Consider the following 8,168-nt stretch of genomic DNA (forward strand, 5'->3'; position numbering starts at 1 on the left):
TGGCTTTTATCCATGAAACAAGAACAATGAAAATTCAAAACTGTTATCAACCTTTGAAGAAAAACAATTGATTAAAAAATCAAAACAACCGATTGTTTACTACCACTACAAAAAATCATGTAAAAAGTGACGGTTTTAATATGACGGTTATTAATAACCGCCACAATTTTTCATATAATACGACGTTTTAGTAACCGCCACAATTATTCTTTAAAATGTGTCATTTTGAAGTGTCAAGAGTTATCGTTCAAAATAAAAATCACAAATCATACGTTCCCTTCCCTCCCTCGTTATTTCCAATTTTTCTTTTGAAAAACCTCTCTTCCCTCCCTCTCTTCCCTCCCTCTCCTTGCTAAGAAATCCTACCACTCTTCCCCCCTCTCTCTGCAAAAACACTCACGAAACCTCTCCGTTCAAGAATCTCCTGCACCTCCACGTACTTGAACATAGCCAGATCGAATGCTAGTCTTCCACGGTCATCCGCCACCTCAGGATCCGCACCGAGATCAAGCAGCAACTTCGCCACGTCGGGCCTCACGTACCCCACCGCCATGAGCAGCGCCGCGAGACGTTGCGGTCGCGGTGGTACAGATTCGCGCCTGCTTCCGCAAGCAGCTTCACGCACAATTCAGAGCCTAGTCCCGCTACAAAGAGGAGCACGGTGCGACCGTCAGCATCCACAACATCGACATTGCGACCGTCGCGGAGTCGACGAGGTTCCTCAGTGCGGTTCAGTACCGATTTATCCCTTTATTTAACAATAGTCACTTTCCGATATTCAACATATGGAAAACTGAAATTAGTTGTTTCTCTCTCTCTGACATATTATAGACTAGATATTTCTTGACAGGGAGTGAGACTATCAATCAGCACTATTTGTGAAGCTCTCTTTTATGGTTTCCATATTTTTGTTTCTCGGAGTTTGAGCAAGATTAGTTCTGTCTACAGTGACTTTGTTTTCCTTCTAGTTCTAGATTCCAAATGTGGAGCAGTGATGGAGTTCAGTGGTGACCTTGGAAAGCTGGATTTGTTGAATTCAAGCGATCCATATTTATCTGTATGTTCAATTTATTTTGTACACAAATTTGATCATAGTAAATAACAGTTTAAAACTAGCTATTATAATAACTTCTAAATACTTGAAAAAGTCTTACATTATTGGTACATCATCTTATGAATTAGGGGTTGATATTATATACTTCAATGATTTTAGGTATGTTTATATTATAAAAAGTGAAGGACTGGAGATATCACAACCGGCACTTGATACTGAAAAACTAGAGATACATCATCGAATTACCTCACATGGGGGAAGTCAAATGTGCACAGGTTCTCCTATTTATCCTATTTTCTGTTGTCAAATGTTTTGTTAATTTCCCCAACCTGCAATAGTGAACTTTAATTCATAAATCATATTATTAAATTATAAAGTTTTAAAGTAGATAGTTGTGTCTATACTGAGTATGCTTTTGGTCATTGTTCAAACAGAAGGATTTACAAAAGTGGTGGTAGAGAGAAAGGGTGTGATGAAAATAACAGTGGTCCTCCTTGCACAGGGTAAAAGTTGTGTGGTAACTTAAAGTTTAATGAGGATTTCCTTAACATTACTATTGTCTAAGAAAGGTTCACCAATTCTTTCAGGTGGGTTGAAATGATGGCTCCTGTTTTCTCACGAGGTGTTTGGCGTTGCGTATGGTATATGATTTAGGTGCACCGTTTTCTCATTTTAATGTTTCTATTGCCGAAGCATTTATAAGCATTTCTTTGCTATGATTACTCCCTTTATTCATCATTTGTAGTTTACTTTATTTTGCAGAAAGACTTGATCCATGCATGGGGTATAGATATATAGCTAGGCTATTGTGCTCAAACATGTTAAGGTCCTTAATTTTGGTTAACTTTGAATATTGAATATTTCAAAAACAATGATTGTTGTAACCTCAATTTTGGTTTAAATATACTGCATAATTGCTGCAAGTGTTTTTGGAGTTGTAAGTGTTGATGTACATTTTCTAAGGAAGTAGGTTTATGTGCTTAGTTAGACTCAGAGAAGTTCTCTCCTTTTGAGCTCCAATGCAGACCTTCCTATGCTTAATAGTTGGTGCTTTATAGTGTTGTTCTTCCTCATATATGATGTTGTACAAGTTAATGGCATGAAAAATTGATTTCCAAATATATTATTTTTGAAACTGAGGCTTTGTTTTGTTTCTTTTTATTTGTTTTAGTGATCTAGTCTACCGTGCAGACTAGCCACAAATTCATATCTCATGAAAACCATTGGTAATAAATTAATTCAAATAATATGTTTTATGTCCTCGCAATTAGTAATAGTATGTTGTATGAGCATAGGAAAATATCATTAAGTCTTTTTCACTTGAATCTTCCGTCACCTTGCAGGTTCATGATGGGGTACTCTACATCAATGGTGTTGCTTAGTAATTCCATTAACTATGAGATCCCTGTTCGTTGTTACAATCTTTTTTCATTCAACAATTATGAATTGATCACTCATCACATTAATGAACACCATACTGCGGAAAATGGAAATAAGACATTAATGAGTTAATTTATTCAAGGTCAATTCATTAAACTTTGGCAAGACAATTTAAACGAATCAAGTTAATGATAGGCTTCACACTTTATTAGTTTACAAACACCTCGATTATGAATATATTACTAAGATAGTTGTTATTTTATTTATTATATTGATTTGAAAACTTATAATTTTATTTATTATTACTATTTTATATATACTATTCACCATATTGATACTCTCATGAGTCATATTCCAATAAACAATGGTGAGCATGAAAGCTTTATGTTTATTGATGCATATTTTTCTTTTCCTTGTACAACTTGTGTCCTTGCAGAGTGTGCCCAATGGCCATGTTTATGTGCTAGGGGCTAATAGTAATAATAGTTATGATTCTCATGTGGGGTAAGTAATTAATGCCGCTTGTTACTAACTTTTTATTGTCCTTTTCTATTAATTTTGTATAGTATGATTAATCTGTTTTCTAGATTAATATTTATGTAAGTTTTTTTTAGTTTTTGGTGTATACATAAATGTGAAACATTTTTTTTTCTTTTATTAAAAAATTTGTATTCCATTTAGATATCTTGATATGAAGTTAGTATCAGTATCTTTTACATCCTGTTAATCTTGAACCTTACTGCCTTTGATGATGAACAGGGGAACACTTCCTATGAATAACATAACTGGAAGATAAGTGACTTGTTATCATAGACCAACAAACATTTGACACAAATATCATCAAGATGCACTGAAGGATTTTCTATGGTCTGACCAAGTATACTAGGACATGTGATTTAAAGATGATCCCGAACATTTTGTTACAATGGCTACTAACTTTGTTCATGCATCCATCAATGAGGTATTAATATATTTAAAATATATATTGGTGTTTTTTATTTTATAATTATACATTCAAATTCATTAACTTAAAACTATTTATTTCAAGTATCAGATATTGGAAGTGGTGGTCCATCACCTAATCAAATAATAGGATCAAGTTATGGAAGCAAAACTGATTAGGGATGTGTTTTTTAATTTAAACTTAATTAGGGATGTATGAACTTTTGAACAATTATGTGATGTAATTTTAAACTTGATTAGGGAGGTATGAATTTTTTATGTGTTTTAATTTTCAATTATGTATAAACTTTTGAACAATATTATGTGTACTTTAACTTTCAATAAAATGAATGGATGATTATAACTTTATACATTATTTTATTTTATTATGAAAATATATTATATCTAGGTTAATTGTATAAAACAGATTAAAAAAAAGATTATAAAAAGTGGTGATTAAATTTTATTTTTTCAAAATTAAAATTACGTCAGTTAAAAACGTCATTACTTACTTATATTATGTTGCCAGAATTTTCTTCAATGAATTAAATTGCGACAGTTATAACTGACACTACTTACATAAAAAAATCGCCACTACATACACTATGTTTAAAGTGGCGGGTGTTGCGGCGGGTAGCGTAAAACCGCCACATTAAACTTTGTGGCGGCCAGTTCTATGGCGGTTTGGGAAACCGCCACAAGTGTATATTGTGGCGGTTATAAACGCCAGTTTATACAAAAATAACCACCACAATATACACTTTTTTTTGTAGTGTACTTCTATTGTTCAGAAAGGTCATTCTGTTAGTTTTTGCAAATCTAGAAAAAGTCTTGTTCTGAGAGGCATATTGAAATGGATTCCTAAGAATCCTAAAAGTTCTAATGATCAATCTGACATGAAAGGACCCAAATTCTTTAAGGGATCAAATCTTGTTATTTGATGTTTTTTTAAGGATTTTGCTTCCATATTGTAGGATCTGTAGAATCTTGCCTACATGGATGCATATGCTCGTGATATAGCTTTGTTTATGGTGTTATGAACTGTGTCAATTTTGTACAGTGATCTTGAAGAAGAATTTTTCATTTATTTTTATTCTTCTTATACTTGAACAAACTGTATTAAAACCTTTTCAGTGATTTTGTAATTAATTTTTGGCTTATTTGATTCTGTATCTTCTCTAATCACAGACATACAATATGTGCTTTGATCTGTATCTCTGAATTTTGATTTCTGTTCAAGAATTTGATTTTATTAATCTCAAATTGCTGTCATAGAAAATCAATCGATTGTTTTCATGAAATAATCGATTGTTTCATCCCTGACAACACTGTGGTTAATTCTGCTTTATTTCTCTGTGCCTTGATTCGTATCTTTGATCACTCTCAGAGTCGTTGGTCATCAATGGTGCATTAATTACTGCTTTGAACATGTTCTCTCTGTGCACTTACTACCATTTATGGAGTATATTCCTAAATATCTTGGAAATTAAAAACTCTTTAGGCTTGGTCAAAATCAACATGTGATCTTTATCTGTGCATTCTGTTAGGGGACTGAAAGATTGCTTTATTGCATCTGAGCATATTCTTATAGATAACCATGCTTTATTACCTATATAACCATGGTTTGTGCAGCTGTTTTTCTTCACATATTCAACCCATTGTTTTTCCTCTGCATTCACATCAAAGACAATTGTCTATCTTCACTCTTTGCTGGAAGTCAATCTCTTCTCCATGGATTCTACACCACCCACTGCTAAAAGGATAAAAACCAGGGTTGTAAAAAAAGAGGACATTTGTGTTGGGTTTAATAGTGCCAAAATTCAAGAGGGGGGGTGAATTGACCTTTTAAAACTTTCTCGCAGAAACAGTGTTTAACACAGTTTTACAGAAAATAAATCGATTATGTGAAAATGAACAGATTTATTTCAGCACTGTTTTTGTTTGAAACGCTTTTAATACATCAAGGTTAATCACAAGATTATGCAGATAGATTTTCCAGATGCACACACACAGATATCAGATTGAAAAACAGTGAAACACAGAAAACAGCAAACCTTAATTTCAAGCAAGTGATTAAGGTTCAATTGATAACATGCTAATTAATTGAGTGACCTTTACAAACAACCTGTTCCAGTGGCTTTTAACAAACTATGAGTGTTCTTCTTGATGTCAAGCAATTTTCCAGAAATTAAGAACAATGAATCACAGAACAGCAGGCTTCAACTTTAAGCAATTGTTTAAGGTTCAATTAATAGCTTTGACAGTTTCTTGAGCAACCTATCACAGTCAATCTGTTCCAATGGCTTTTAGCAGATTATATATGTTCTTATCATATTCAAACAACTTTTTCAGAAATTAGGAACAGTATGCACAGTGCCCAGAAAGAACAGATTTATTTTTAATTGAACAGATTTATTTCTTTGCTGTTTTATCAATTATGCAGAAACGAAATTGCAGAGAGTGAGAGAGAATGAACACAAGCAGTTATACTGGTTCACTCAACTGAGCTACATCCAGTCTTCACCAACAACATGTGGAAATCACTAACACACAGTACAACCAAGTACAATTCCCACTGTTCTTGAAACCTACAAGAACTTAGGTACTCTTGCTGAAAAAACCTATTTCAGCACACACACCCACTCTTCAAGAACACCTATCAAAAAGAGTGTTCAACCAAACTATTACAAGAACTAAGAAGTGAAACGACTACACCTGATTGAGGATACAAAGATCTGCCTTAAACCAGTAGGCAAGATTGCTAGAACAGTAGCAGCACCTCACACCAAGCTTTTGGAACCAAACAAAGAACAAACACTTTGTGATTTTTGAAATCTTTGAAGAACAAATGCTAATCCTTTGTAAACTTTTGATTCTCTGCTGTAAAACTCGTTTTTGCAAATGTATGAACTGTTTGAATGAATATTAAACCCAGAAACAAGTTTTCATTTTATAGAAAACCAACTTATAACAGATTTTTGAAAAACAGTTAAAGTTGTTATAAAATGAACATATTGAAAATAAAATGAACAGATTTATTTTCAAAAAGCAGTTAGAGAATTTGTTAAGTGAGGAGACTTAGTCAACCATTCTGGTGCTGAGATAAAACTGAAAATCGTTTAAGCTTGATATGGCACCAGAGACAAAAAGAATCTATTCATTTACAGATGAACAGATTTATTTTTCAGAACGAAAACAGAGAAAGTTTAACTATTTAAAACTCAGTCGTTTTGAAAGGTAGAAGACTTAGTCAAAATACATGATGCACAAAATCTTAATTTTCACAAGACTTAGCCAAGGCATCAGTTTAAAAAAGAATCTGTTTATTTAGAAAAGAACAGATTTATTTTTATGCAGTAAACGTGTTTTTTGTAAAACATGTGAAAAAAAGTTTTAGAAAGCTTATGCTTGTTCTTATCACATGGCCAGTGGTTATGAGGTGAGTTACTCAGCAAAAAGCCCACTCTTAGACAACCTCTAAGCACTACCTAAGACATACTTAAAGCAAAGCAAAAAACAAATGAAATGTACATATAAGTCTTCATCAAACACTACATATAAGCCTTCATCAAACACAATCTTGAAGGGGCAGCAACCATCTTCAACAATTTGGAGAGCTGGTTCTATGGAGAAGGAAAGCAAATAGAGAAATACCTTCATGAGACAAGTAGGAAGGTAATCAACAACCCAAAATTAATCACCTTCAGGTGGTTGAAGCAATAGAAACTTGTGGAGGTTAGGAGCTTACTAAAGGAACAAAGAGGTTCCTTGAGATGTCTGGAAATATTTATCCAGACTTGGTAAGAGTCTTTTACACAAATTTGCAAATTGTTAGAGATAACCTTTGTTCACATGTGAAGGGAATAGACATAGAAATTACCCATGATGTATGGACAACCATCACTGGCTTAAAATATGTTATGCTGAAGATAAACAAAGGCAACATTAGTGTTGTTGAAGAGTTTAACAAAATGCAGTACTACAATAGCTGCTTGAAGAACCCCCTTTCAAGCGTAAGAAATTTTTCTGTGGGGGGGCTGAAAATGGATGAAAGACTCATTTTCTTTATCATCTCTTGGATGCTTACACCAAGGGGCAGTAACCATTCCACCTTGTCTGAAGAAGATCTAGTCCTCATTTATTGTATCATGCACAAAGTAAAGCTCAATTGGATCCATATCTTCAAAGATCATATGCAAAAATCTACAAGGTTAACTGATTATCACTATCCTTATGCTGTTTTAATCTCTAATTTTCTGCATTATTTTGAAGTGGACTTGGAAGAGGAGCTGTTTGAAATTGTGAAACCCACAAGTGAGATAAATAATGGTACCTTAAGTAAAATGAGGTTTACCAAAATTGGTGGAAGATGGGTGAGGAAAGATGGAGATCAAGCTAGCTCGAGTGGAAATCAAATTGATGAGGAAAATGAAGTTGTTGTTTCTGGGGATGAACCTACAAAGACTCATGAAGTTGGTCCAAGCTCTACACACATGGATGAACGCATTACATCCATGTCTCCTTTTGAAAGACTTATGGTGAGTAGAATAGAAATCTTTGCTGACAACCAAAGGAACCTTTATGAGTTGTGTGACACAAGGTTCCAGAGTATGCATACAATGTTTCAGACCTTGGATGAACAAATCGAGGTTGTGCAAAACCAACTTTTTGAGCTGCAGTATGGCAAGGATAATTGAAGCACATTTATAGCTTTTATAACAATTTCTTCTTTTCTTTATGCAATTTTTGTCCCTTCTTACACTCTACTTGTGAAGACAAATAGGGGGAGAAG

At 33.7% G+C, this 8,168-nt stretch overlaps 1 long non-coding RNA gene across 13 annotated transcripts; it reads left to right on the forward strand.

Annotated features, from left to right (window-relative positions):
* Nucleotides 1-267: 267 nt before the first annotated feature.
* LOC137813722 (uncharacterized) lies at nt 268-3,725 on the forward strand. Of its 13 annotated transcripts, none has more exons than XR_016520289.1 (7): nt 268-1,057; nt 1,214-1,329; nt 1,489-1,557; nt 1,642-1,708; nt 1,817-1,880; nt 2,398-3,395; nt 3,489-3,725. It is a non-coding gene; the product is annotated as an uncharacterized LOC137813722 (long non-coding RNA). The 13 variants fall into 13 exon arrangements; XR_016520290.1 differs by lacking the exon at nt 1,817-1,880 and adding an exon at nt 2,226-2,280; XR_016520292.1 differs by having other exon boundaries at nt 1,642-1,695.
* Nucleotides 3,726-8,168: the final 4,443 nt, after the last annotated feature.

Source organism: Phaseolus vulgaris, chromosome 1 (assembly GCF_051622355.1).
Source record: "Phaseolus vulgaris cultivar YP4 chromosome 1, ASM5162235v1, whole genome shotgun sequence".
NCBI classification, from domain to species: domain Eukaryota; kingdom Viridiplantae; phylum Streptophyta; class Magnoliopsida; order Fabales; family Fabaceae; genus Phaseolus; species Phaseolus vulgaris.